General features: G+C 33.1%; 1 protein-coding gene across 2 annotated transcripts in view; it reads right to left on the bottom strand.

Moving 5' to 3' along the window:
• LOC106624282 (cholecystokinin receptor type A) overlaps positions 1 to 20,829 on the bottom strand; it is a 39,741-nt gene extending 18,912 nt beyond the window's left edge. For both annotated transcript variants that reach the window (XM_036376028.2, XM_036376029.2), the window contains exon 1: positions 20,429 to 20,829. The gene's annotated coding sequence lies outside the window, so the exon portion shown is untranslated. The remainder of the gene's footprint in view (positions 1 to 20,428) is intronic.
• Positions 20,830 to 22,974: the final 2,145 nt, after the last annotated feature.

Here is a 22,974-nt window from a genome sequence, read left to right as displayed (position 1 = left end):
AGAATTTAAGTAATTTCGTTTGCCAGTAAATCGCTTTCAGAAGTAGAACGACGGTACTCACAGACGGAGAACGAAAGTTTGGCACTATTTGGGGCGGTTGTAAGATTTTACAATATTACTACTTAACAGTAATTAATTTAAACTGGTCGCGGACTATAAACCATTAGAGATAATATTTAAACCTACATCTAGGACACATGCAAAAGTTAAACGTTGGGTTGTCCGACTACAAGCGTATTAGTACTTCTGATAGATACGGCGTACGAAATACACGTAGCTTACTTCCGCGAATAAGTTTTATATCTATCGTTGAAAAATGTGTTCAGTGAGAAATATAATTTTACCCGGAACGAAGATTGTCATACCCACTTCGTTAATGACTTTGTTAACCATTTAAGCTAACTGATGTAAAGTTATTTGTATGAGCAAAGCTTGCAATCTATATATATATATATATATATACATACAAAAAGTCGTTATATAACGTCCACTCTTTTGCCGGTTAAGAATTGACGAAGAGGGAAGCTCGGATACTTTAAGAATATAAATGGTGGTCAACCCTAGGGCAGACACATGCAGAGTTTCCTATTTGAAATAAATTTTTATCAAAAGATCAAGTTGATATCATGAACTAATATATTTTGCTATCAATCGCATTACAAAAAAATGAATCGGATGGATCTATTAATACTTGGAAGCCCAACCAACCGACTGATCGATACATTAAATATAATATATCACAAGGACTAACCACCTAAAAAGTATGTGCTATACTTTAATGTTTCCAGTTCCCAGTCCACACTAGAGCTACCACATCTGCCGCGCTGTAAATCCGCACATCCAGAAGAAAGTGGTAGTGCAGGGAGTTGAAAAGTAATGTATATGACCTATTATATTCGAAAGGGTGATGTATTTACACACTGAACAGGGTATATTAAGTTTGCCACGAAGCTCATAACACCCAGACGGAAACGTCGGAGACCCTATAAAATGTGTACATAAATTATCAGCATGATGAGCTGAATTGATTTAGCCGTGTCTGTCTGTCCGTCCGTCCGTCCGTCTGTCTGTATATACGTGAATAAGTCCCTCAGTTTTTTAGCTGTCCTTTCCTCACAAAGAAGCTGCTCATTTGTCGGAACGGCCGATATCGGACTACTATAGCATATAGCTGCCATACAAACTGAACAATCGGAATCAAGCGCTTGTATAAGCCACTTTTTTATTTGACTAGGTATCTTCACGAAATTTGGCATGGATTATTGTCTAAAACAACAATGTAATCTTCGAAGAAATTGTTCAGATCAGATTACTATAGCATACAGCTGCCATATAAACTGAACGATCGGCAACTTAAGTCAAATTCCGTAAACTCCCCATCAATTTTATGGACATAATGCAATATGCTATTTTTTAAATAGCAGGAAGTTACTTCTTTGCACATGTCTTCTATTTAACTACATACAATACAATATATATTTAGCAAAAACATAAGGATACTTACTGTTTCTTAAGTATTGATTGTTTTTGAAAATAATTCAAGCTAATGCTTTTCAGATTGGTACGTTTGGAATATTTTGCACAAAATAAATAATTTAATAAAAAGATGGAATGGGAAGAAACAGAAAGACTATAATGTCGAGAAACAGACATTTTCATTTATGCAGATTAATTGATATACTTGTTTTTATATCAGCCCGTCGATATAAAGAAATACTAATATTCCGACAAGTGCATGGCATTAGTTTACAAAACTATGTAATCAGCTGTTTTAATTTGATTGTCGTTGCCCCACGACTTGATTGGAGAAATTGATATCAAGACGAAGTTCAAGTGCGAAAAGTGAGAGTGTGGTAGTATAAAATTGTTAGTGTGTGTAATTTTAAAGCAATTTCTTGATCGTGTAACGTTCGGGCTAGAAAAATACATATGTATATACACACATTTAATATACACTGTGCGTCATCAGATTTTTAAAAATAAAATCTAATGTAAAGGTTGAGAAAGCCATTATTGTGCGGTCGATAAGTTTTGTTTTGGTGGTACATTGCATCATTCCCAGACGTTCCCTATAATATTTAAGTCGGGGAGTTTTGTGGCCTCTCCATAATATCAACATTTTTCTTTGTATTCATGTTATTATAGACGGGGCGGTAGGAATTAGCGCAAAGTCGTGCTGGAAATGCCATTCCGATCCATTATATTTTTAAGAATGCAAATACAGTTTTTAGAACGCAGTCATATGAATTTGCATTATTTTTTAGCATTAAAATCTGCAGTTCGCTGGTGTCATAATCAGGGGTGTTGTAGAATCTGATAGTTGTCGGAATCAGAATCATGAATTCAGATATGACTGGTTTGACGTTAGAAACAGAAATTGTGTCGGTTTTGGGTGTCACGGAAACCAATTTATCGATTTTGTTATCAGAAAAAAGCAAGAGTATAGTCGCAGACAGATTTAAAATGTAAGTTAAGAAATTAATTTATAATATTGTTACTATTGTATTTAATTTACCTTTATTTCTATAGAGGAAAACATAAGAATAAAACATAAAATATCATAATTATTAAGTTTATGGATAAAATCTAGATATTTTAAGAGGATACACAAAACGTAATAAACGTAATTTAACACCCAAAAGCGTTTTTATTCAGTCGATAATGTGATACAAGTCTGTAAAGTAAGCATGTATGTATACAAGCATACAAGTAAATGCAAGCCAAATTTCACATGCGATTCATTTCGTACATTAAGTGGATTACTGTGATCTTTTAATATCTTCCTTTTAATTTTTTCGTTGCTTTATGCTTCCAATAAAATAAAAGCTAAAATAGGGGATCTTGTAAACTTTACTAGACTTTATTCAGTATTTTAAGTTTATCAATCGCTTCCAAATTTATTTATTTGCAAGATTTGTCACATTAGTAAATAGGTGATTCGAATATTGGTTTTGCATATGTTCGAAAAGACGAAAGTCCAATCATTTTCTGTGACATCATTCTAAATCAGAATTGGTTTGCAATTCCGACAACTACGCAAATCTGTTTTGGCTTCCACAAAACTCCTGAATAAGATATGGCTTCCCACACTATTCCGACCCGGTTGTTTAAACGACCTAAATAGTGCTCCCCTTTACGAAAGTCCTGGAAGTAAAAATTTTATTTGTCTGGGCTTTAGAAATTAAGTTTCTTTTCATTAGAAAAGACGAATAATATGACTCCTTAGACCAATTCATTTGTTTTCGGGAATAATTTAAGCGCATTTCTTTTCGCAACTTTCTAAGCAGTTGTTTTTTAATCACCCTTAATTTGCTCGCTTTAACGCCAGTTTTCTCTTTAATTTAGGTGGAGGAGTCGTTTGTGTCTGAAGCTTCTCTGGTTATGATCCTCTAGTCTGTATCGGTAATAACACGATTATTGGCACCCTTTAAGTTGGAGTAATTAATGAAACACTAATTATTGTACATTAAACATTAAAAAGCATTTGGGGCCTGTAATCTGATAATGGAAAACACTAGTAGGCTTTTGCATTGAAAATAAAACAAACCAAGAATAAATATATAACTACCAGTTAAGTACTTTTTCCATGAGCTCTATGTTACTATTAGATAGAGAAAGACCGTCAATTTAAAAGAAACAACAATAATTGCGCTTGCAATAGGAAAATACAATAGTTATGAGCAATTAAAACTGAGCGAAAAGGGATGATAATCTAAAGATGTGCAGTGTATGTACACATACCATAAGATTGTACGTCCAACACATCTAAGGATGTTAATGTGTTCCGTGTTCTGACAGATACAAGTGAAATTATGACTTTTTTTGTGTTGAATCTGAATGTCAAATGAACTATGGAACAATTTGACAACCTAGCTCGCTAGCTGGGTAAAATTCTGACATTCGGATTCACCACGAGAAACGTCAAAATTTTACTTACATCTGTCAGAATTTTAACATTTCTACCGTTTGGCACACTGCCTTAGTGGAGAAATTTTTTTCGCGTTAACAATTTTGACTGTAATCCTTCATTTTTGTTTTCTACAAATTACAATAATTGATTTTAAGTCTTCAGTTTTAAAAATATAAGAAAAATAAAATTTGTATTTTTAATTTTTATTTAAATCATTCACATATAATAGTAAAACCGATCTAAAATATGCAAAACAAAACTCGCTAGTACTGAAGATAGCGGCTATAGCACTATAATGAGGTATCTACATACTCTCTAGCACAAATTCAATTCGATAACTTCGTTGTAGCTTTTACATGTAATTTTTTCACCAGACAGCAGAAGCGAGTATCGAAATGGCGTATCAAAGTCAGCTAACAAATATCAAAAAAATTAATCCACTAGTCAATAAATTTCGTCACCAAACGTGTTAAAATTAGTTTGAGTGAAAAATTTAAAACAACAACGAATTAAATGTTATTTGGTTTGATTGAATTTAACTGAAGCAATTGTATTGCCTGTATTCAACGACGATGAATAAGTGTTGGAAAAGTATTTGGGAAGGCGTCATATTAAAGGCGGACAGTGAAAGTGAGGTATTGAGTGCATGCGGGAATTATTTTTCAACTTGCTAACGCCATTGGAGGAGGAGGATTTCAACATCCAAGAAGTCAACGAATTTTTTGAAGTTTCTGCTTTGAATGGTGATGAAATTTTCCAAGTTAAAAATTCAAACAAAAACAATGATAAACAAGTAAGGAAGGGCTAAGTTCGAATGTAACCGAACATTTTATACTCTCGCAAAGTTAAATGGTATATTCGTTTGAGACTTCTTTATATATTTTAATAATTAGAAGTAGGAACTGTTGCCTTGGTTATTTACTTTTCACTCACAGTGAAAATAATTAGAGCAATTTGTAAACTAAATTTACTCAAATTATGAGAAATCGTTCTTGTGCTTTTTGTATACGCTTATAATTGATTTTAAATAGAATGCATTACAACTGTATTGAGAAGTATGAAAAGAAAGTATGAAAGTTTTTGAACAATGAATAACATTTTTTATTTATTATATCGATATTATTATACATGTTTAACTTAAGAATAATAAATATTAACAACTTTAAAAATGATATAATGTTATTATATTAATTTGTATATAATATTTACAGTATTAAACTTAAATTTTTGTAGAGATTCTTATACATATATCCAAATTATATTTCTTTTTTCCTTATACTATTTAATTTCTATCATATATTTATACAATAATGTCATATATAATAACAAATTATATATATAATTTAAATTTTCTTAATTAGATTATTTACATATTTTTCTTAAAATTGTCTTAAAAACTACTGTCAAAATTCCTATACCATTCCAATACGATTATATTTGGAAAAAAAAAATGAAGAACTATTGCACTAAGTCTGAAAACTTTAGTTCGAAATAGAGACACAAATACTGTCATGATAGCTGTGTACTGTCTCAAAAGTAATTGCATTTACACGGGAAGGATCCATGTTTGAAAATGCCCAATCAATTTGTGTACCGGCAGGTGTAGTTGAATATTCTGCACCAAGCAGGGAACTAAATTTTTTTTCTTGGAGCAGATTTCTTATTGCAGTCCCTGTAGACATTAATCAAATGTTAAAATCTCCAACAATTAGCACATTTTGAATGTCTAATGCAGAAGTACGGACTTCCTGAAGTTCTACAATTAATTGTCTGACAGAGAAAGCTGAATTTCTATATAGAACCAGAATATTAATATTGAAACATTTAAACAAAAACGCTTCTAAAACTTTGCGGCCTGAATAAATTTTCTTTACAGCCTTTGATTCTATAGAGCAAGCAATACTATGCTTTGCATATATTATATTACAATGTCCCGTTTATTTCTGTTGGTCGTTTAGCATCAAACAGTCGCTTTTTATATCATTAATGTGAGCGTGAAGACTCTGAATATTATGGAATAAAATTTGATGTCCTGATGTTCGGGAAATCATAAAATTTAAACTTGTTGTCAAAGCTTTAGTTGTGTTCAATTCCCTCAGTTCCCTAAATACGTGATCCGATTCAGAAAATTTGTTAGGAGGAATAAAATTTCCTATGATGAATAGACCTTCTGCAGAAGTAGCTCGACTACAAGCGACATATATTGAAGCTCTAGGCATTCTGGGTCGAGTATGAACTTTATTATATGTGGCACCCTGACTTTTATGAATAGTTATTCCCTTAGCCGGAACAACTCTAAGCTGATTTCTTTCAATTGAAATTTGTTCATTTCTTTTATATTGAAAAGATTTTAGAACTTTTTCAATTGGTGTCCAAGAACTTTCTAGAGGATGAGGCTTTTTTGATCGTGCTATCAAACCAACAGAAGGTTCTAAAAATTTAATCCACAGAATTGTTGGAAAAGAGCAATGGAAATTAATTTGCATAACTTGTCCAGCTGCCCCATTAACCAAGCCATCACACGTGTTTATGTTCACTGTAATCATATATTTGGCAGAGGTTTTTAGTGTCAACTCATAGGGCAGTCCCTGCGTTTCAGAAGTTTTGAAAAGTTTAACTCTTTCCAAAATATTATCATTTTCATTTATACCAATTCGTTTAACTGAGTCTTTTGCAGTTGAAAGGAAAGCTTCAGTTGGGATTCGACTGAGCTTAAGGGCATTGAAATTATTTGTCTCTTCATCACCAAAATAAATGTATGGCATCATCGGAAATTTCTTCGAAATTAACTACTCGAGTTTCAATGAGTGATATGTCCTCATTTGTCATAGTACCAGATGCCATATGATTTAATGCAATTGCAAAGGCCTGATCCTCCCGTTGTCTCATTATCTCTGTTAATTCAAAGTATTTAAATAACTCCCACGAAGGGGAACCAACTAAAGTGCTGTATGCATCGTTGGGATTAGGAGAGAATATCCACCCATCTCCAACAGGTGCGAGTTGCTTCAAATCACCAAACACTATGATCGGTATACCACCGAAGGGGCTGTCTGTTTTGAAAATTTGTTTTAATCTCGCATCAACAGAGCTAAACATACGAGCACCTACCATAGATATTTCATCAATTACGATTAATTTTAAATCGATAAGTCTGGAATACAATGAATTCACTGTGTCATTGCTAAGTGGCCTCAACTCTCTATTCAACTGATTAACAGGTAAATTGAATATTGAATGAAGGGTCATTCCACCTATTCCGAATGCTGCTTTACCCGTAGGTGCGCAAAGAAGAACTTTTAAGGAACTTGGATTGGATCCAGGTGTAGAATTGTAACGATGGTTAAGAGCTTGATATATTGCAGATATCAAACGTTTCTTTCCTACACCTGCACCGCCCCCTATGAACTCATAAAATGGTAGATTTGTTTTTAGGTGGTGCATCAAATGTGTCAAATAGGTTCTTTGCTTAGTATTTAGACTTTGAACTAAAAAAAATAATTCCTCAACTGGAGTCTAATATTGAAATCAGATTCAGTGCCATTATCTGTTGAATCTTCGCCATGCAAGTCCAGCTAATTTATATTTGGGTTTATTTATGGAAGTGCCAACACTCTGAACTCATTTTCCACGATAGGTAGTTCATTTTGAGCACCTTCGTCCAAGTTTATTTCATTATAAAGACTTTCTAGAACATTTTCAAGTTCTCTTTGCTCAAAAACATCATATTTTCTTTGATTTTCCTCATTATAATACGATGTGTTATGCAAGTCTGCTCATTATCGTTTTCAATGAGATCTTGCTGTTCATTTCGCCAAGGATAGTAAAGCATTAACATTTCGCGGAAATACTCAACTCCGGCCAAATCTGGGTTAAACCTTCTATACCGAATAATACAAGGTTTGGTACGTTTTTTCACAAAACCGCTACCGTCTTTAAGAGGCATGACAACCCCGCTTTCTGGTAAATTATCGTCTTCCCTCTCTTCTTCTTCATGATCACTATCTTGTGCTCTTCTACTAGATTTAAAATATTTATACCTAGATGCAAAATCAGCTAAACAAAGAGTTTCTAACTGATCGGATCTTTGAACATAACAGTCTAAAATACCGGCTACGAATATTTCAGTCGAACCTGAAGGAAGGTTCTGAAGTTCCGCTCTAGGTTTTACCATTCGAACACGTTCCTCAGGTCGAGAGGTATTTATAAATATTTCAGCATTACTTGCTTCCGAAAGATGGAGCCCAATGCAGCAATATACTGCTTCTTGTGCAGATATTTCTGTGCCTGATATAAATTTGTGACCTATATGTTTAAGTTTTTGCTTAATAGTATAATTTCCAGCATTTACCTCTGATATAGCTTCATTTAAGAGCCTAGAAATTCTCCTGTTAGACTTGTTAATATAATTAATTATGTATATTTGCTCTATGGAGTTCCAAAATCAGAGGATTATAAGCGTTTATAAAACGATCCTGTAATTTTCTTTTTAGAAAAATTTTGGGTTTTGTTAAACTTGCCCTAAAGGCTAACAAATAGTCATCAAAAGACATATTTATTCTACTATCAGACAGGAAGTGTTCAAAATCGTTTAAATTAAAAATGTCTTCTGTAGTCATATTTGAATTTAAAACGTTTTGAATTTTGAAAAAGTTTTCCTTGTGTCTTTCTGAATTTAGACTTGTTTCTGTAAGAGGTAACAGTATTTGCGTTGAAGGCATTGGTGGATATGGTATGCCAAAACGACAAAACTGTTGTCCTCTTATTTCCCTAGTACAAGACCGACTGTGGTTATGCTTTTGATAACCCAAATAATTTTCTAAGTGGCTGATCGAACCATCGGTAGAAATATAATTGTCAATAAAACTAATGACATCAGGGAATGTCTGAGGATCTTGAAGGTTGATCCTGGGAGCATTATTAAGCCAATACATGCCATGTACATGCGGGGAACCTCTCTGTTGAAACTCTACTCTCCAGTAGAAATTTGTAACAAAATGCTCTCCAAAATTGCTGGCGTTATCTTTAAAAAGCTTAAGAATTTGTCGATAGCGGTAGTCAAAATATTTAGCACAAGTAACCGCGTCTGACCGAATTAAGCGATATCTATCTTGGGTTGTTCAACTGTTGGCTTCCTCTTATGAAATATCTTTAGAATCAACAGTTTTAGAGAGGATGACCAAAAGCTCAACCCACTGAGATTCTGCAGCCGATAAAGAAGGTTGAAAGCCCAAATTGGCGAATCATAGCAATTGCCCTTTTCTTCTCAGCTTCCCAGTGCGGAGGTGAGGATCTAACGCCTTTCAAGTGAATTTGTATAACATGAGCCTCATCAAAGGACCTTGGTAGAGATGTCATAATATTGTTAACAGAAATTGGTATATTAACAACAGCACCTTTGAGCAAACTTTGACCTTGATATCCTAACGGACGCATTGTCATAAAAGGCAATCTAGGCATTATGAGACGTTCTTCAATTGGCGTTAAACCTTTCAAACAATCCGGTATTTCAGGAAAGTCTAGACCGTTAGCTAAACATATTTTTGGAACGTTCTTTTAAAAAATCGCATTTTTGCACGTAGCACAAAAATTGTAATTTCCATCTTCTGAAGGAAATTTTTGCATTAAAAAGAAGGCGGATGCAGCATTCGGGTGACCTTGCGCAATAGTTTCGAAATTTAATTTGCGAACTTGGTGTGAAAACCATAAGCCGCCGCAGCAAATACATATTTCAGTAGGGCCCTTATTTATATTTTGGAAATAAATGTTTTTGAAATCTGTTAAATTGCCACTATTATCAGTTTCTATAACATTATTTTCTCTCGTTAATCGGATTCGTTGGGACTGCCTTTGGTTTTCAATTTGTCTATTGAGTGTTTTATCTCTACGAAGGCGAACTTGACCTTGTCTAAGACGTCTCTGATTCAAAATTTCTTCCCTCATACCCCTCCTACTAAGCTGTCGACGTTGTGTTTCTCTATCACGCTCCTCTCTCCTTATTTCAGGATTTCTTCTTGCATGTTCCCTTTGCATTTGATCACGAATGCGCCCTAAATTCCTATACTCAGGATTTCTAGCGCGAAGTTCTCTATGATAACTAGTGTTCCTACTTTGTTCATCATAACGTACCTCAGGATTTTCTCGACGAGATCTATGACCTCGAGTATTTCTTATTTGCTCTTCAGAGCGAATTTGGGGATCTTGCCGCCTTGTTCTATATATATATTTCATTCATATGCAGCGATATACATTATTTTTAAGAAAAACTGTCCATTTAATTTCATTAAATTATCAAATTGATGAAAAAATTATACCAGGAGTAGTACATGTGAGCTGGGAAAATCAAAGACCAGAAAATGCCTCCAAACCGTTTATTAAAAAATGTTGAATTAAACATCCATTATTAGATATTATCGTGATTAAATTACAATCAAATTTAGTATCTTCTTGAATTATATTAAAGGCCATAAACTTAGTCTCAGTTTTATTGCTTGAAGTGAGATATACATAAGTATGAATGTGATATTAACTCCACCAAAGAGGCTAAATTTTATATTATAAGCTTAGGTGGCAAACGTCAACCAGAGAATCGGAATTCATTATATGAAGGTGTGAGGTTTAGACTTAGTATATACTAATTTCATTCTAATTCAGCGTCAAACCACATAATTTTTAAGAAATCTTTTCCACTTAATTTCGTTAAAACATCACGTTGATCAACCGGAACGGTGTAAAGTCAGGTGGAAAGACGGAAATAATTTATATATATTGGGGGTAGAGAAATATATTAATTTTGACATTGCTCAGCTATACTCGAGAACATATTTTGAAGCAATTTTATATATAAAAAAAAATATTAATACTCACTGACCGACATATTCGGCATAAAACTGGTTAGAATAACGTAAAGCATTATAAGTATTATATGGAATTTGAGGCAATACCACATACTACTAACATGCCACAGACTAATAAAATGCTCCCACTGTTTCATTAAGGTACCTCACATACCATCACCAATCAAATGGAGTAAAGTCAGACGAATGTTCGAAAATCCTGATATTAGTTACGTGGGGGCTAAGGAAAATTTTCATCCGATTTGATCTTGTTATGAGTAAAACACGCTCTCTCATTTTCATTGAGATAACTCACATATGCGGTATAAAGTCACGCGGAAGTTCAAAAATATTTATTTTAGATATATGAGGGCTACAAGAACTATTGATCCGATTCAACCTATTTTTGAAACAAAGACATACTATTATCGATAGTTTCATTTATTTATTCTATTATATGAATTTCAATTATATATCTTACACAATGGCCGATATTTACGGTAAAAAGTCAACTATAGGTACTGGGGTCCACATATTCAGTACCTAGGGGCTTGAACAGTTTTGGTTCGATTTAGAGAATTTTTGGTCACAAGGTGGCATACTTTAAACGTATTATTCGCGCAAACTTTTACGCCGATATAATGATTGTTGCTTGATTTGCATAGTGGAAAGTGAAAGAATCAAGTGGAATTTAAAATGGTGTCATATGGAAAATAGGCGTGGTTGTAATCCGATTTCGCCCATTTTCGCACCATAACATAGAAATATAAAACGAATGTTATGTACCATATGTATTTAGTTGAAATCGGTTAAAAAGATCCCAAGATATGGGTTTTCACTTAAAAGTGGGCGGTGTCACGCCCACTGTCTAATTTTGAACGCGGTTCCTATAAAGTTATCTCATACCATCCCTGAGATAAAATTTAATGTCTCTGGCGTGTTTAGTGCTTGATTTATCGCGCTTTTAGTAGTTTTTAACAGTACCGTTACATGGGGAGTGGGCGGGGTTGTCACCCGATTTTCACACCGTAGGTAGAGGTGTTAAAAACATTTGCTTCCAATGAATTTTGTTATTATAGCTTTAGTAGTTTAAGAGATATGCACATTAAACCTATTAGGGGCCGGACCACGCCCACTTAAAAAAAAAAAATTTAAGTGCAGACGCCCCTCCCTAATGTGATCTCGTGTACCAAATAACAGTCTTGTATCTTATTGCGGAGCTTAGTTATGACAATTTATTTGTTTTTGATTAATGGCGTTTTGTGGGCGTGGCAGTGGTCCGATTACGCCCATCTGCAATAAAAACCGTCTTACTGTACCAAGAAACATGTGTACCAAGTTTCATAAAGATATCTCAATTTTTACTCAAGTTACAGCTTGTACGGACGGACAGACGGACGGACGGACAGACAGTCACCCGGATTTCAACTCGTCTCTTCATCCTGATCATTTAGATATGTATAACCCTATATCTAACTCGATTAGTTTTAGGTGATACAAACAACCGTTAGTTGAACAAAACTATTATACTCTGTAGCAACATGTTGCGAGAGTATAAAAATGAAGCAGAAAGAGATGTTTGCGGTAAAACTGGCTCTCTTACTGCACGTCTTATTCGTCAAGTCTAAAAAAGCCAACTTAAGTAGAAAATCTTGATCCAAATGAAGGACGTTCAACGAAATTTCAGCGAGAAATTAAGAATGATATAGAATGTCACATAAATTTATGTAGAGAATTGGTTGTTTTAGCACAAAGTTTTTGTTTAAGGAGGTCATCCCGTGTGACGGTTTCAAATAACCGATTTTTTTGGCATAAATTCAATCTAGACCATTCATAGTATGTGCTGGTAAAGAAATTTTCCGAAATTGATTGTAGTTGGTAAGTTACAGGAGTGAGGAAGTAAGGTATTTATAGCGCTTGGCCGACACATCTGAATTTCCAAACGCATTTTTTTTCGAAATTACATCTTTTAAACTATCGCCTACAATTTCTCAAAAACGGTTCCATCGATTGCTTTAATATGTTAATAGTAGACTCATCACACATGTGGCCGTAGCCCGAACTAGGGTTTTTGAAAAATACTGAGCCGTTACTTTTTCATAAAAAAGTATTCGCTAAAAATCATGACATTTTGGGTTTTAATGTTTAAAAGCATTAAAAAATTTAATTTTCAAGATTTGTTAAAGATCCTAGTTCTGGAGATAGCCATCTTCCTATATCGAAATAATCTGGTTATGTGTGCAGCTGCTCCATCTTACTGGAACCAAACCCTATTGAAAGGGATACGTCTTCGGCGCATCTGGGTCTTTAAATAACGGTTCTCTTTGACAGTTAGTTACACCGTTTTCTTCAAAGAATAACATTTCCGTTTATATCAAAATGGGCCTCATCAGACATAAACAGTCAATTTATCAAGTTATTGTCTTCTTCGACCATTTCAACAATATTTTGACGAAAATCCAGGCGAATAGGTAAATCGTCTGAATTGACGATGCAACAGCCGCAATTGTTTCTTGAATATGAACATGTGAATCTCGATGGTACGGACTTCTTGCGATACCTCCAGATTCGACAAACATGTTTACCGATGGTACCGCTGCACTATTCAAAACCTCTTTTCGGTATCCCAAGCATTAATTTTCAAAACACTTAAATAATAACTCGCCAAATAAAAAAAAGTAAGTCGATTACTCACATTGCAAAAAAGTTCTTGCGGTTTCTTTTTGTAGCATGATTCGTGTACCACCCTGTACTTGGCGTACGCTCTATTCTATCATTCTTGACCGTTAACATAATTTGGCGAACACGAATGTCAGAACAAAACCGAGTCAATGATAACTTTCCAAAATCACTCAGACACCGTAATTGCCAGAAAGTTCCAGTGGCGATGTGTTGGTTACGATTAAAGAAAGTAGTTGTAAAAATAACGAGTAATAAAGCATCATGTTTTTCAAATTAGAAATAAAGACAAGTGTATAGCCACATACAGTTATTTTATTTGACAATCCTGCGATCGAACCCAAAGTAAGGTTTTAACGTAGATGATTTATGGAGTAAATCCGTTACAATAAGATGTAAGTTGTAAAATGTGTTATTACTTCTTGAAATACTGTTGTCTTTCCATTAATCGAAATACTGACCAAGGTTACTTCACATGGGTCAAACATTTGTATTGTGCAGTGTATATTCACAAAGCTTGAAAATTTTGCTGGCATGCCACTTATTATAAGTGTGTACTTAATTTTAGCTCGGTTTAAGCTATAAAACGTTTGTTTAAAATCTATAAATGGGCAACATAAATCTATGTTGTATTCCCGAAATTTAACAAATACTTGACAGATAGTGAAAACTTTGACCAATTGGGAATTTGTTACATCGGATCCACCCATATTTAAAGAGCTCTGTGGTTATTGTTTTTCGCCGCTGCTTTTATTTAATTTATTTTTTAAACTTTGTCAAGGCCTCTTAAACGATGTGTTATTATTGGTGCTTCAATGTTATCCTCTACAGCATAATGCAGAATTCTCTAAATATATGCCGAAGTGTTTATTCAGCAACTCATCGAAGTGTTTCTTCTATCGTTGTAGTTATCTGTCTTTTCTTTTGATGGTAACGCCATCTTTTCCTTTATACACATTTGTTCTCGACTGATAAGTTTGCGCACAGGGTTTGAGTTTTTGACGCATTGCTCTTATATTCCCATTCTAGAAATTCTTTTCAAAAAGTTCTCGTGTTGACTGGTTAAGGTAGGTCGTGCAAGACAGATTTTTCGTGATTCGTTTTTCATCTGAACCACTGCTTTGCATTCTTTATCGTAGCAATCATTTTGTATAATGTTCCGTTGTGTGTTCACATCATTGCCATTTTGTTCTTTGTCAATTTATTTGCTGGAAACACTACGCTTTCTTGTATTAATTTGTGTTGGCTTATCATGGAAATGCGGTGCAGCAGTTGAGCTATAACAATGTAATGGTCTGGCCCATATTTCCTTATGAATTACTTTATGATGAGAAGGATAAACTGCATACTCACATGTTATGTCCCGCTGCAAAACTAGATGTCTTTAAGTCGTTGTATTCGAGGTGTTGTGTAGAGAACTTTTCCCCATGTAAAAAGTTTTATGCACCGATATGGGTAATATAGTCGGCTAGTATGTTATAATTTTCTTATCATATTTGATAATTGGGCAATAGAAAGCTTATAAGATATCACAGAATGCGTTTTTTCCATCGTCATCGCTACCGGCTGTGGGAGCATATACCGCACGCTCATTTCATTCCGGTACATCTAGTATAGTAGTTACTTTACTACTTTGGATATCTTTTGCAGTGCTGCGATATTTATATGTCTGTATAGTTAGGATCGATTATTATTTCGAGGCTGTTGTTGTGGTGTCGTGCCAATTAGCTTCGGATAGAAGGTTGTCGATCTCGAGATCCTAGTCATTCACATGGAATACTTCTAATTTAGTGAGCTATCGCACTTTTAGCAGTTTTCAACATAACCGTTATATGTGGGGCGTGTTTATTTCCGTTGCTAGAAGGATTTGATTCATATTTTCAGTGATTTGTGAGATATGTAAATTACATCTTAGTTTCTAAAAATGTGGGATAGTTATGGTACTTTAAAGGTTTTCGATTAGCGCCACTTTGTAGGGGTGACAATGGTCCTATTACGTCCATCAACTATTCCAACTTTTTGATAGTATTTAACAAGGAACATCTACATTTTTTCTCAACCTGTTCCAAGCACAGGTAGCCGGACGGACTGACAGACAGACGTCTGTCTATGTCTATCCGGAAATCCACCCTTCTCGCCACCACACTTTTTGTTTTTTTGATATATATAACGCTATATCTATCTCGATTACCTTGCAGCGCTTGTTAAAAAATATAAAAAGTGATTCTGAAAAATGTGGCGTTGGAATTAAAATAATGACATAAACGACGGTTTGGTTCGTTCAGTTCCTATTCTTACAAACGAATTGAAGTAAATTTGTACTAAGTATATTATACAAAGCTTACGAGGAAGCTTTAAACTTTGACCAACGAACCATATTTAAATATTCTTATGTGTCACCAATGTCGTAAAGACAGTAGACCTCAAAATTATTTTTACCATCGACTATTCACTAGAATTTAAGTTTAGCTTAGAATCAACAATGTTATATACAGGACCAAATATTAGAAGATATTCAGACATATATTAAGGAAAAACACATCAACTAATGTTTTTAAGATTCCTTGGAATATTACAACTAGGAATATAGTTGTATCAACAAAATATGTAGGTTTAACATAATAAAACTAGCAATAACTTCAAAAGTAAATTAATGTAAGTATTTTAGCACATCGTTCTTTATTTGGTATATGTAATTTAGATAGCAAATTGTATACATTTTCGACGATTCAGAAAGACATTGTCGAGTTAACTAAAAAAAAATAATTATTAATATCAATTTGTCTGCCTGCTTCGTATTTTTTGCACGGAAACAGCCATACATTGTATATAATGTTGAGGTTGTATGCATATGAGACCATATGAACAGATGTCCTTTTTGAGCCCAAATCCTATCTTTAACATCTATACAGTTTGAATAGGGAGAGGTAGTGTGGAAAATATTAAAATAGTTCGGAAACGCCTTTTGAATAACAGTATTGTAGGTCATTACGTTCATTTTCGATGTGAGAAACTGTAAGTTTCTGGTAGCATAAATTGATACTGATCCTCAAACTAGCGCACATTCTTCACAAGTGGGTTGATTGTTCATGCGTATTCCTTTCGCATATTGTAGTAATACAGTTTGTAACTATTTTTAAATAAGCACTTTTATCTTTATTACGATATTATCTTAATTACGATATTTCAAGCTAGTTTTTCTTTGTTCTAAGCTAATTTATGTATATGCACTTGTATTAATAATTGTTTAATATATTTTTCTGAAACTGAAGTAACAAAATCTAAAAATATCGTTCTACAGAAATTTATTTATTTTTACGAAATTTTGCAACGAAAAAACTTTCCATTAACGATTTATTTGCACTATCTTTATTACAAATCGACAATTCATACTACATTTTCCAAAAACAATATATTAATAAATTATAGTTTTAAATAAACACAACCGTATACTTCAACTGTTTTTCTTAGTTTTATTTTTTTTTCTTCTGGATTTTTAATGTTATTTTGATGTCACATCTGTAAAAGTCGAAACCAAAACAAGTAACGGTATTAAGTTGTATCTAATTCTATCATTCTTAATAAATGTAATTAATAGGTACTAAGAAAAACAGTAAAATCCAAGCCCAGATAGTGAACCCAGTTAGTGGATCGACAGTGTATTACTTTAAAATAACAAGAACCTAATCGGACCAAGATTACTACCTTGTCAAACACCTATATAGATATATACATAAACAACCGATAAGATAATAAATCTTGTCGGGAAGATAAAATTTATATAATTTTAGTAGATTACATAAGCCCACTTTTATGCAAAGGACTTATAGACAACAAGATGAGTAAATTGTTACAGTTTTTTTAAGAGAATTAGATACATTTGGACATTTTTGCCACAACTTCCAAGGAAGCATGTGGGTGTTGTGTTTTTTTAAGTACATATTTAAAAAAAAAATTCTGAAATAATTGGTGTATTTATTAATGTAATTGGAATTCACATTGAGAGGCAAACGAATTACTAGAGAATTTTATAGATTAATTTGTCTTAAAAAAAACTCCACTCTTTCTTAAAAAGGTTCTCGATTCCTCCTTAATAACATTTGAAAACATAAATCGAGTATAAGAGCTAGAATAAAAAAATTAAGAACGAAATTGCCGATAGTTTCGCTCAAAGCAGGGTGATAAATATCCTCTTGATATAAATCCCAACCTCAATATATAATAATTACTAATAGATGTAATAAATTTCACCCTTTTGGATGATTTTAAACTTTACATACATATATGTACTTAGGTTAGTGAGGGATATATCCCAATAAAATTAATGAACTTTCTTACTTTGGAATAAAATAGGGAAAAAAACGTTCGAACTAAAATAAACTTCTTCGGAGAAAGGCCGGTGTATATATTTAATGGCACGTTTTATTATTTAACTTCAACGGTTTAATACAATTAAGTCACCAAAAGTAATAGAATCGGGTTTTGGGCCATATTTTAACTAGAGTTTTTGTGTTTATTTGAAATAATAAGAAATTAATAATATTTGTGATTGACCTCCTTTAAGGCATCAATAGGTAAAATATACGAATTGCTTGTATTGGAAAATGTTGTCGTCAGACGACTTAGCTATATATTGATATTTATAATTATATCATATTAAAGGAAGTAAAAATAAGTAATTATGTAGTAGTATAGCTATTTTCAATTTGCCACTTCCACGCTATCTTCAATGCTACCAAGTATGGAATAATAGTTTACACATTTTAGACCAGTTTTACCAATCTGTATGGCTCATATGATAACTTATTTTAAAAATTATAATATATTATAAGCATTTGTTTTATTGATTTTCAAAACTTTAGACTTAAATTGAATTATAGTTATTTATAGAAAACTCAAGGCTCGAGAGTTGAAGAGGAAGAGCTTAGATTAATATTATATTTTTTGAGGAAAGAAGAATATCGTCATCAAATATGTAAAGACAACATAATTGCGCAGGCGTCAATGGATAAATTAGTGCAGTGTTGCAACACAAGTGTTCGGTTCACTACTCTCCAACGCTTGACGAAAACAGCTTATCTACATATAATAATATTATGCAATGTTGAATTAATGAAGGAAGTAGAGAACCTACGCAAATATAATAATCATGGAACTCAAAAGAATCTTCGACAAATCCAAAAGTTTTGATAGACGTATATTCATTTCACACAGTTTCTGCTTTAAAAACTATCTATATAAATACACAAACAGCTACTTGTATTTCTGCTGTTGTGACCGTGTAAATACGTGATACATATTCTTTATGTGTCTACAGTACTCCAGAAACAGATATGTATATTTGCCGGTTGATCAAAGGCCTAGGTGGCTTGCCTAGTAAAACAAAACTGTTTAAGCAAAGCTCCCAAAGAAAAGTATATTTAATGAACCGCTGAGTAGTGTATACTGTAGGGAATATCTTTTGAAGACAACCAAAAAAGCAGTTTTCGAGTAGGGATTGAGTTAAATATTTATGGACCTTCGCTTTATAAAAATTGATATATTAAAATATTAAATGTGGTAGGAACAAAAAAGTGGAGACCCTATCCTTTTTGGAAAAGGCAATTGGAGAAAAATTTTACTTTAATTAGTATTTTGAATTTGTGCAATAGTATACTTTTTTACGTTATAAAGAAATTCCGTTATACGGACATATAACGACTAATATTCGAGGAAAAAATAATTTAATTCTATCGCTTTGATCATTTATTTAAAAAAGGTGTATACAGTTATCTTAGCTTAGTTTTTATTTTGCCAATATTTTACCTGAGATTTTTTCGGTACTCTATTTATGTTTGCAAATATTTTCGAATCTTTACTGGAACACGCTTCAAAGCGCATTTAACGTTATCCGGATTGTTTCGTTACAAACAGTGTCTGTGACGATATATAGAGATTTAAATATAGAAATAAAAATGTAAATAAAACAAGGTTTGGTATTTTCTACGTTATATCGGCTTTTTCGTTATTCGACATGGCTATATCAAATACATGATAGGTTCATATGTACCTATATTCAGTGCGTTCAAAATTAACGTTTTTCCTTTGCGCTATCAATTCGCGAAAAACTGTTTTTTTTTCAAACTAACATATGTTTAATTGCTATCACTGTAATTTTCGAACTTCGTAATGTGTCACGTCGTTCCGTGAAATAAGAAAAAGGAGTGCCCAGTATAAGAAACGTTATAAAGCAGGCTTTCTAATGAAGCATCCTAAAGGCCCCAAATTATTTAAATACGAGTTGTACAATTGTGAAGAGGTGGTCTGACCGGAAACTGGAAACGTGGATGACAAGTCAGGAAGAGGGAGGAATAACTTCACATCTAAAGGTGAGGACAAAGCTTATGTTCTTCGTTTTTAGAAGAAACCCTTTTTTCAAAAACACAGATTGAAAAAAGATAGCATTGGGCACAGGAAAACATCAACCGTAATTGGAACAATGTAATATTAACATATGAGTCAACTTTTGCATTGTTCAATCCCTTAAGACGTGTTTGGCTAAGAAACAAACAAGGACAAACTTTTATTCAAGGGAGTGTTGAACACCCCCAAAAGGTACGTGTTTTGGATGCTTCTCTGTTTATGGATTTGTATTGGATACTTGATATTGGTGCAGCACCTTGCAGCAGGTAGAAAAATCCTCCGTTCTCTACGCTGCTGGCTTACCGATTTAAACAGGGTTAGATCGTCGAAATAACATCCCTTTGCCCGGTAAAATTCGAGCCAATTCCGGTAGTGTAGAACCGGCTTTTGTTGGAATTGCATATACATATATATATGCATGTAATAACAAAAGGTATTTGCGTTAATATATTTAAAAACGAATTTCAGCTGCTGGTTAAAGAATTAAGCAATTAATACTTGAAGTTTGTATTACTCATATAATTAACGTTCATTATATACATACATAAAAACGCATAGTGTGTGTGTTACCAAAAGAAACGAAGTGAATTGTCTAACTTACCAAGTTTTTCGTTAATCACTGTTTCCCAGACTCAATTGACTTCTGCGGTTTATTACACAGTTCAATCGTTTGCCTTCATGACTTTCCGCAAAATCGAATGCCTTTATCGCTGATGCATTTAAAAAATTACATACTTGTATACATATATACAGTACAATTAAAAAAAATCCAGAAAAGGTAGTTTTAGTAAAAAGATATAAAGGCACAGAATTTCTTTTCTACATATATGGTTATAGGCTTCTTTTTTAATAGATCGGAAATTCACTTCAGGAAAGATAATATTTTTTTTTTTAAACGTAGAGGCCTTCTATATTTTTTGTTTCACTGAAGGCTAAAGTTCTTGCAAAACAGAACTAGAATATACAAGCATATTATCTGTTTTAATACAGGACGTTACTGAAAAGAACTGTGCGGAAGACTGTTTAAGCCAAAGCTTGCATTATTTGCTCGGACTCTTATGCCAATTCGTGCCAAGTATTACCCTTAGTGAGACTTGAAAAGCTCATCAGAAAGGAAAAGCTACCAAATAATACATATGTATGTACATACCCGTACACATATACATAGATCTCCTGCGATGAATTCAGTATTAATTTTCGACTTTTGCTTTCCTCTCTTAATTGGGGGTGGAAATGCACATGTCCAATATGGTGGTTCTTTGATTTTATGCTTGATGATATATTTTAGTATTTAAATAGCTGAAAATAGACTTAACTTCGTAAAGGAAAAATTTTTAATTTAAATGTTAGCTCACCATTCAAAGCCTTATGATCGCATTCTTATCTTTGAGTGTCTTAAAAAGTATACCATATATAATATATAAGGAAAATATTCCTGTGTTGGTAAATGGTTTCAGGAAAATTTTCCTAAGGTGTACATTGTGAAAGCAATCATTTGCGGATTTAATGTCAAGAATACAGATTTTTCTTCGAATTTCTAGTTGAGTAAAATTTACGCAATATTATTTCAATGACAAATTATTATTATTATTGTTAAAAGAGAATTAATTTCATCTTTTAATATAATACCATATATGTGTAAGCTTAAGATCAGATTTGACTTGGACTTTGGCTTTAAATGGCCAGTCCTAGTAAAGTTTGATCTTGAGTGTATAATGCGCTTCTTCTTTATTATGATTTTCGTGTACATTATGTATGCTTTCTTTATTTAAGATGGTATATTTATGCGTGTGGTGAAGCCCCTATTTGATAACTTTGTGTCACTGCTTAGACAAGTGATGAAATAAGAGATCATAAAAAGGTTGGCATGCAAAAAATATTAATTTTAGAACTTTAGTCTAGTTTTTTCTTTTTGTACTTTTTATTATTTTATTATTTGGATAAGCGTATGTTCATATATATGTTTATATTTATTCTATGTATATATGTATTAGGGTGGAGCGAAAAAAAAATTGTTTGCTTAGTCTGAGGGCAAAATCTGTAGATTATAAAAAAAAACATTTTTGGACAAAAAAAAAGTTTTATTAACATCTATTTTAAAGTAAATCTGTTTTAAAGTAAATTTCGAGTTAAAATTTTTTTTGAACAAGAAAAAATTATATTTGTTTTAAACTCTACATTTATATAAAAATTGCCGAATGTGACGGTTTTTGACTTAAAATTTATTTTAACGCTTAAATGCTTTCCATGTTGTCGTTTAATAATTTTTTTTAAAGACCACAAAATTTTTTTTTAAGTTGATAACTTTTAATTGGCTAGAAAAAGGACTCTCCACAGCTTCTAGAACACTTATCAAAAAAAATTTTCGAAATAAAATTTTAAATCGAAAATTTACTTTAAAACTAAGTGCGCGTGCCTCTAGATGTTAAAAAATTTTTTTTTGTCCAAAAATTTTCTTATTTTATAATCTACAGATTTTACCCTCAGGCTAAGCAACAAAAAAGTTTTTGTTTTCGCTCCACCCATATGTATATGATGTTTTTTTTAGAATAAAACGCTAACATAATTTTATGTTATGGCCAAGAATTTAGCTTTATTATAAAGATAAGCGTTTGCCATTATGTTTTAAAAATGATTTCGGGCAAGTGACCGCCGCTGCTGGCTCGAAAAAATTCCTACCAAGAGGCTAAATTTTCGACCACTTTTTGCAGCAATTCGGCTGATGGTCGTTCAGCTTCAATTCTTACACGAGTTGGATTTTGTAAGCCCGCAAGCCAACATCATTCCGCAAAATCTACCGTAAAGTGGATGGGCACAGCTCCAATTTTTGTGCGTGATGGCGGAAGAACTCATTCGGGTCTTATTCGATACTCTGCCCCACAACAGCAATAGCGTCTTCGGTGTGCACTATACGGCGTCTCTGACGATGCGGATTCTCCAATAGAGTAAATGTAGTGCGAAACTGATCCATGGTTGTTCGAATTACCGATTCTACTAGGCGATTATGCTGACCGAATATTTGACGGAGCGCGCTATGCTTTGGGCGAACCGAACCATTATTTGGTACTAAATGTGTACAACTTGCAAACATTGTTTCGGAGTAAGTCTGTGCATTATAAAATGGCAAACCAAACTGAGTATAAATCA

The sequence above is a fragment of the Bactrocera oleae genome, chromosome 3 (assembly GCF_042242935.1).
Source record: "Bactrocera oleae isolate idBacOlea1 chromosome 3, idBacOlea1, whole genome shotgun sequence".
In the NCBI taxonomy this organism is placed as follows: Eukaryota; Metazoa; Arthropoda; class Insecta; order Diptera; family Tephritidae; genus Bactrocera; species Bactrocera oleae.
This window is presented reverse-complemented; position numbering and strand designations above follow the sequence as displayed.